The sequence below is a fragment of the Trachemys scripta genome, chromosome 1, assembly GCF_013100865.1.
Source record: "Trachemys scripta elegans isolate TJP31775 chromosome 1, CAS_Tse_1.0, whole genome shotgun sequence".
Taxonomy (NCBI): Eukaryota; Metazoa; Chordata; order Testudines; family Emydidae; genus Trachemys; species Trachemys scripta.
The window spans coordinates 195446745-195453552 of record NC_048298.1 but is presented as its reverse complement, the minus strand read 5'-3'; positions in this window follow the sequence as shown (position 1 = coordinate 195453552).

The following is a 6808-nucleotide window of genomic DNA, read 5'->3' as shown; positions in this document are numbered from 1 at the left end:
ATAAGGCAAACTAAATACTTGTGTGTACATGTATACATTTATTACCATTTCTCAGTGTATTATGGATTTGTACAACAGTTTTGGAGACAGGATGCTTCTTTTTAAGAAGTAGGATACCTAATTCATATATCATTTGTATTTTGGACTACTGCAGTGCACTAAAATGTTCCTCAAAGCCACAGCCACTCAATCCTCATTACTGTACATTCTGGGGTTTGATTATTCTGTCATCTATGTATGTGCAGTGACCACTGATTTCAACTGTTAGGATAGACACGCACTTTGTGTCTGGAAAGATTATCTAGTTTATAATATATGTGAGTGTGTAGGTAGAGGAAGAAACACACACAGTATGTACATTTAAACTCAGTGTATATATGAAATTACCTTCACATCAGGGAAGAGCACATGGGTTTTAAGCCTCCAGAGTCTGAACAAAGCCCAGGCACTGACCCAGTCTGGGGATCTCTAAGCACACACACTCTCAAGGTGCTGACACTCTATCTAGCAACCTTGTCCTGAGAGCTTAGACCATGCTGCTCCTTTGCTCAGACTCTGGAACCAGTGCTGACTCCACAGAGCCCCCCGGCTTAAACACATCCTTTCGTAGAACTCTACCCATAGGTCATCTGGTCTACCAATTTAAGGGGCCATGTAGTACATGTAGGATATAACAGAGAGACACTTAGAATTTCTTGCAAACACATTATTGCCCTTTACTTAATCACATGAGAAATATACAGATCTATGCAAAATAATAAACCCTACATGCATTTCCCTACATGTAGATGGCATTCTCAGAAAAGAGCAAGCTGGTTTTCGGAAAGGGCGTGGATGCACAGACCAGATCTTCACTCTACCAAACATAATAGAACAATATTTAGAATGGCAACGGCAACTCTACATAAACTTCATAGACTTTGAGAAGGCTTTTAACAGCATTCACAGGACCAGCCTATGGAGCATTTTGTGGGCATATGGAGTCCCTCTCTGCATAATCAACATCAAAAGCTTCTATTCCAACTTTACATGCAGTGTTGAGCCCAGACAGCTCAGTTTTGAAATCAAAACAGGAGTATGTCAGGAGTGTGTCATATCTGCAATCCTCTTCAACATTGCCATCGGGTAATGCAGCGTACAACAGAACACATGCCAAGAGGCATTAGATGGACACTCTTCTCATCCCTTAAAGACCTGGACTTCGCAGATAATGTCGCTCTCCTACCACATGCCCAACACCATATGCAAGAAAAAAATTACCTGACTCAACACATTCAGCCAGAAAAACAGCCACAATAAGACAGATGTTATGACTTTTAATATTGCCTCACCATCACCAGTATGGATAGAGGATCATGTTCTCACCAATGTAAAAACATTCACATACTTGGGCAGCACCATCAGCCGGGATGGTGGAACAAGCCAGGACATCCGGAACAGAATCAATAAAGCCAGGACCACCTTCAGGAGCTTAAATACAGTCTGGAAATCACACCAAAATATAACACCAAAACCAAACTCAAGATTTATCAAAGTTGCATACTTTCAACACTATTTTAGAGTACAGAATGCTGGGGAATGACAAAGTATGACATGTCCAAACTGTCTATTCCATTCAACCTGCCTCAGAAAAATCCCAGAACAATCTCAAACCAAGACTTATTTGCACAGTGCAGCCAAGAAAATATGAGCATCATTGCCAGGAGGCATTGGAGATGGATTGGCCATGTGGTTTGGACGGAAACTGATTCCATCACCAGAGTGGCAATAAGATGGACACCTGAAGGCAAGTGAAAATGAAGCCGCCTGAAAACAACATGGCGAGGAGCTGTGGAAATTGAGCTGATAAATCGGGGCACAACTGGGGAACCATTGAAAGACTTGCCAGAAACAAACAGGAGTGGAAGAGGTTCATCGCTGCCCTAAATGCCAGAGGCATAATGGGTACTAACTAAGCTAACTAACTAACTAACAAGCATTTCCCTGCCTCAGTTTCTTCACCACTCCACAGCATTCTTTGGGCTTGCATCAGCATGCTCTGTGGGATCCATGATACTTCCCGCACAGCTGCATAACTTTTCTCTCTTCCAAAACCTCTCCTTCCAAAACTCCTTGTGTGTATCTCTATGCATCTTCCAATGTGAGTCCTTTTATAACTTTTTACTTTGGACACCTGTCACTTTATCTTGCTTGGTAACTTTCTACCTCTCTCCACTTCCCCCTCCCTTCAGCCAGGAGGAGAAGTATCTTCTCTCAGCTCAAGCAAACCCATTAGCTCCTGGCCTTTACCTTGAAACAGTGGTAATTGAGTTCTAAGGACCAGCCCTTGTCCCTAGTCTGGCAGAGACAGGACACAGCCCTGCCCGCTCATGGTGAATATATATAGAGAGAGGTATTCAAAATAAAGCAATTTTCATAGTAACAGCTCCTTAATAACAATCAAAATTCATAAATTGTACATAAACTCCCCAATTCACCACAATAATTAATTGAAATACAGAAAATTGAAATTTTTTGTTTAAAAAAAATTATTCCTTAGGAAGGTGGATGGGAGAAAGGGGAAAGAGTATTGCTAGGATAGTTCTGCTGGAAGGATATACAGTAGATGGGATTATTTCTAATCAGATTACTCACTAAGGGATCAGAATATGAACTACAAACCCCAGAGAGACAAAAGGTCTCTGGAGACACAAACATGAGCTAGAGAAGAATGTTTACTAAGGTGAAAACAAACTTGCTTCCATAACAACGTTGCAGTTGGCATAAAAACATTCAGGCAAGGTGGGATAGTGATGACTAAATATTCTGAGAAAGGTACATGGAAAAGCCCATAGCTCTGACTGTGAGTACTCAAAAACAAAGGTATTAACCATAAAAGCAAGTTAGAAGTACTGTATCTGCCTTTATCTTTAGTGCTTTCATGTAATCCGATTTATTTCCTCTCTTCTGCAGGACAGACAGCTGCCTCCATCAGAGAAATGTATTCCCAGGAATCATTTTATAACTGGAGACTAACTTCATACAGACCTTTGCACACCTGTTCCTTTGTATTTTAGAGAAAATTCTCCTTTTAGAACAGAATGGATGATTTAATGCTGCCTGTCTTGTAACCTCTACGAGCACAAGAACTAGTTTTTTTGGTAAAAGAGCCCTAGTTAAGTGTAATCACTCACATTCATGGGGGTTCCCAGGGTTCTGAGAACAGAACGTACATATTAAACCACACACACGGTTATTTATTGTGACAAACTCCTGTTTATATCCATGCTATACACTCTACTTTAATAAGGTATTTTAGACAATAAGAGTAAAAAAGTACAATCAACATGATGATTTGTAACACCTAAAGGCCCCAGCTGAGATTAGGGTACCATTGTACTAAGCACTCTATCAACTCGTGGTTAGAAGCAGGGTAAAGAGGGAAAAGGCACAGAGAAATGAAATGATTGTCCAAATGGCAGAGCAAGAAATAGAGACCAGAGCTTTAGACACCCAGTACAGCGTCCTATCCATACTGGCTCTCACAGTAACAGTTTTTTATTTAGTTTTATGGGCAGAGAATTTTACCTGTAAGAAACAATATACATAGCCCTTTCCTCCCGAACTACAGCCAGCTGCTATAGCCAGTCAAACCAGTCCTATTGCTGTCCCAAAGGCTAGATTTATGACTTTTTGTTTGCAGTTGCAAGCAAAAGTGAATTTGCGTTGCCATGGTAGTTTTCTTCTAATCCTCCTTACATATGCATAGGATTTCATTAGGGTCATTAAGGGTTTGATGTCATAATACAGAGTGTGAGTGCTGAAATAATTTTTAAGAATAATTTCAAAATCACAGTATACAAACTGAGATTGTCCCATTTCTTGCATGCTGCATAAAGCAGAAGAAACTGTGTACAATGCTCTCTTTTAGGGACAAACAGGTACAAGTTAACCTGCAAAACCCTGTGCTGCTATGCTTCTCATTTCCAAGGCAGAAGGGCATTGTTGCACACCAACTGCATGCTTTGGTCGTGCAGAAATGCCAAAGCTGGCATAGCCCCACTGAAAAAGCCAATGCCAGACCACATAGCCACACTGAAAGGGCACATGGCCAGACTACATTCCTTTGTGCTCAAAAGGCTCAAGAAAACTGCCTCTTCCTGCTGTACATTATGTTTAGTTCTGGGCATGGCACTGTGGCTATAGGTTAAACAGCACCAAAGAGAGACAAACAGAATTTCACATTTTACAGCAATGTTCCAGGCCTTACCCTCTGTTCCCTGATGCTGTGGATTGAATTTACCGTAATTATCTTGATCTGCACCCCAATCCCTGCACCTCCTTCCTGCACCCCTAACTGTGCACTGTGCTTTCTTCACCCCAACACCTGCCCCCTCCTGTGCCCCACCCCTGCTCCCTTCCTGCACCCCAAACTTGCACTGTGCCCCCTTTGCCCCTAACCCCTGCACCCCCTACTCCCCCTCCTGTGCCCATATGGGGAAACTGACCTGGATGCACATTGGCATTGCTGCCCCTCTCCCCGGGAGGCTGTGAGGGAGAGAGCAAAGAGCAACCTCAGGGCTCCCTGCATCCAGGTCACTTTCCCCACCTGGGCTGTGTAAGGGGAGGGTGGAGAGCAGCAGCTCCTGATGCTCCCCCACAGCACAGCACAGGTGGGGAAAATGACCTGGCTGCACAGAGCACTTCATGTTGCTCCTCACTCTCCCTCACACTCGCAGCTCCCTAGGTGGGTGTGGAGGAACATTGATGGGGATGTGAGCAGTATCTGTGTGTCACTGGTTCACCACCACCCCCATGTTCCTCTGCCGGGAGGAAGCAAGGAGAAATCTGGGCACCTGCCCACACAGTGCTCCCTAGGGAGCAGATTCTGACACTACATGGGCAGCACGCACTTCTGCGCTGCCACATAGTACCCCCTGGACTACAGGGTACCCTGAGCGGCCACCCAGGTGGCCCACCTCTAAAGCCAGCCCTGACAGTATTCCCACAGCAGTCGCACCAATCTAGAGGTAAAATAAACTCTCTGTTCCAGCTAGGGTGACCAGATGTCCCGATTTTATAGGGACAGTCCCGATATTTGGGACTTTATCTTATATAGTCGTCTATTACTCCCCAGCCCGTGTCTCGATTTTTCACACTTGCTGTCTGGTCACTCTAGTTCCAGCTTGAGAGTCCCCTGATTATGCATCCCAGGATCACATTATCTCTTTAGGCCATAGTGTTCCACTGGGAGTTTGTGTTCAGCGGGTTATCCATCCCCAACCCCAAATCTTTTTCAGAGTCACTGCTTTCCAGGATAGAGTCCATCTTCCCACAAACCTGTAAGTATGGCCTACATTCTTTGTAAAATCAATAGCAATAGAAAAGTCCCCGTTAAGTCCTTTTCCTATGCACTTACATCACTAGAAAGGTCAGGCTAACCAACTGGTTTATATAAAATGTTACAGAAAACAAAAGTTAGCTAAATAAAAAGACTAATAAAACTTGGTCTGTAATTTTACTATCATGGAGACCATGATGCAGAAAGTTACTATGCAACAGTGCAAACGTCAACACAATTAACTTTTTTTTTTCAAATTAAGGCATAAATCCTTTTTCTGCCCTGCATCTGCATTATCTGTATTTCAAAAACAAACTAACAAAAACAACCAGTTATTTTTAACAAAAACATGCTGAATCATAAGAAAATAAAACCAAAGGTCCATCAAGCCCAGTATCCCGTCTTCCGACAGTGGCCAATGCCAGGTGCCACAGAGGGAGTGAACAAAACAGGTAATCATCAAGTTATCCAGCCCGTCGCTCACTCCCAGCTTCTGGCAAACAGAGGCTATGGACAACAGCCCTGCCCATCCTGGCTAATAGCCATTGATGGACCAATCCTCCATGAACTTACCTAATTCCTTTTTGAGCCCTGTTGTAGTCTTGGCCTTCACAACATTCTCTGGCAAGGAGTTCCACAGGTTGACTGTGCGTTGTGTGAAAAAATACAGCTAATTTAGACCCCATCATTTTATAGGTATAGTTGGGATTATGTTTTCCAATGTCCATCAACACTGAATTTCATCTGCCATTTTGTTGCCCAGTCACTCCATTTTGTGAGATCCTTTTGTAGCTGTTTGCAATCTGCCTGGGACTTAACTATCTTGAGTAGTTTTGTATCATCTGCAGATTTTGCCACTTTGCTGTTTACCCATTTTTCCAGATCATTTATGAATATGCTGATTAGGACTGGTCCTAGTACAGAGCCCTAGGGGAAACCACTATTTACCTCTCTCCATTCTGAAAACTGACCATTTATTCCTACACTTTGTTTCCTATCTTTTAACCAGTTACCAATCTATGAGAGGACTTTCTCTCTTATACCATGAGATAATCAGGGCCGGCTCCAGGCACCAGCCCACCAAGCTTGTGCTTGGGACGGCACCTGGAGTGGGGCAGTGTGATGCGGCACTCCGGCTCCGGCCGCCGGGGAGAGCGGAGCCGCAGTGGGCTCGCCGCTGGGGAGAGCGGGGCCGTGACCGGGCTCGCTGCCCTCCCCGCGGCGCTCTGACCACCAAGGAGAGCGGAGCCCCGGCCGGGCTCTGCCCTCCTCCTGGCGCTCTGGCCGCCGGGGCGAGCGGAGCCCCAGCCGGGCTCTCCACCCTCCTCCCGGGGCTCCGGCCACCAGCAGAGCTGCGGCGGGCTCGCCGCCCTCCCCCCTGCGCTCCGGCTGGTTGGGGAGAGTGGCCCGCGGCCGGGCTCAGCCCCCTCCCCTGCCGCGCTGGGAGGGGGAGGGGGGCGGCGGGAGGCTTTTTTGCCTACGGCGGCA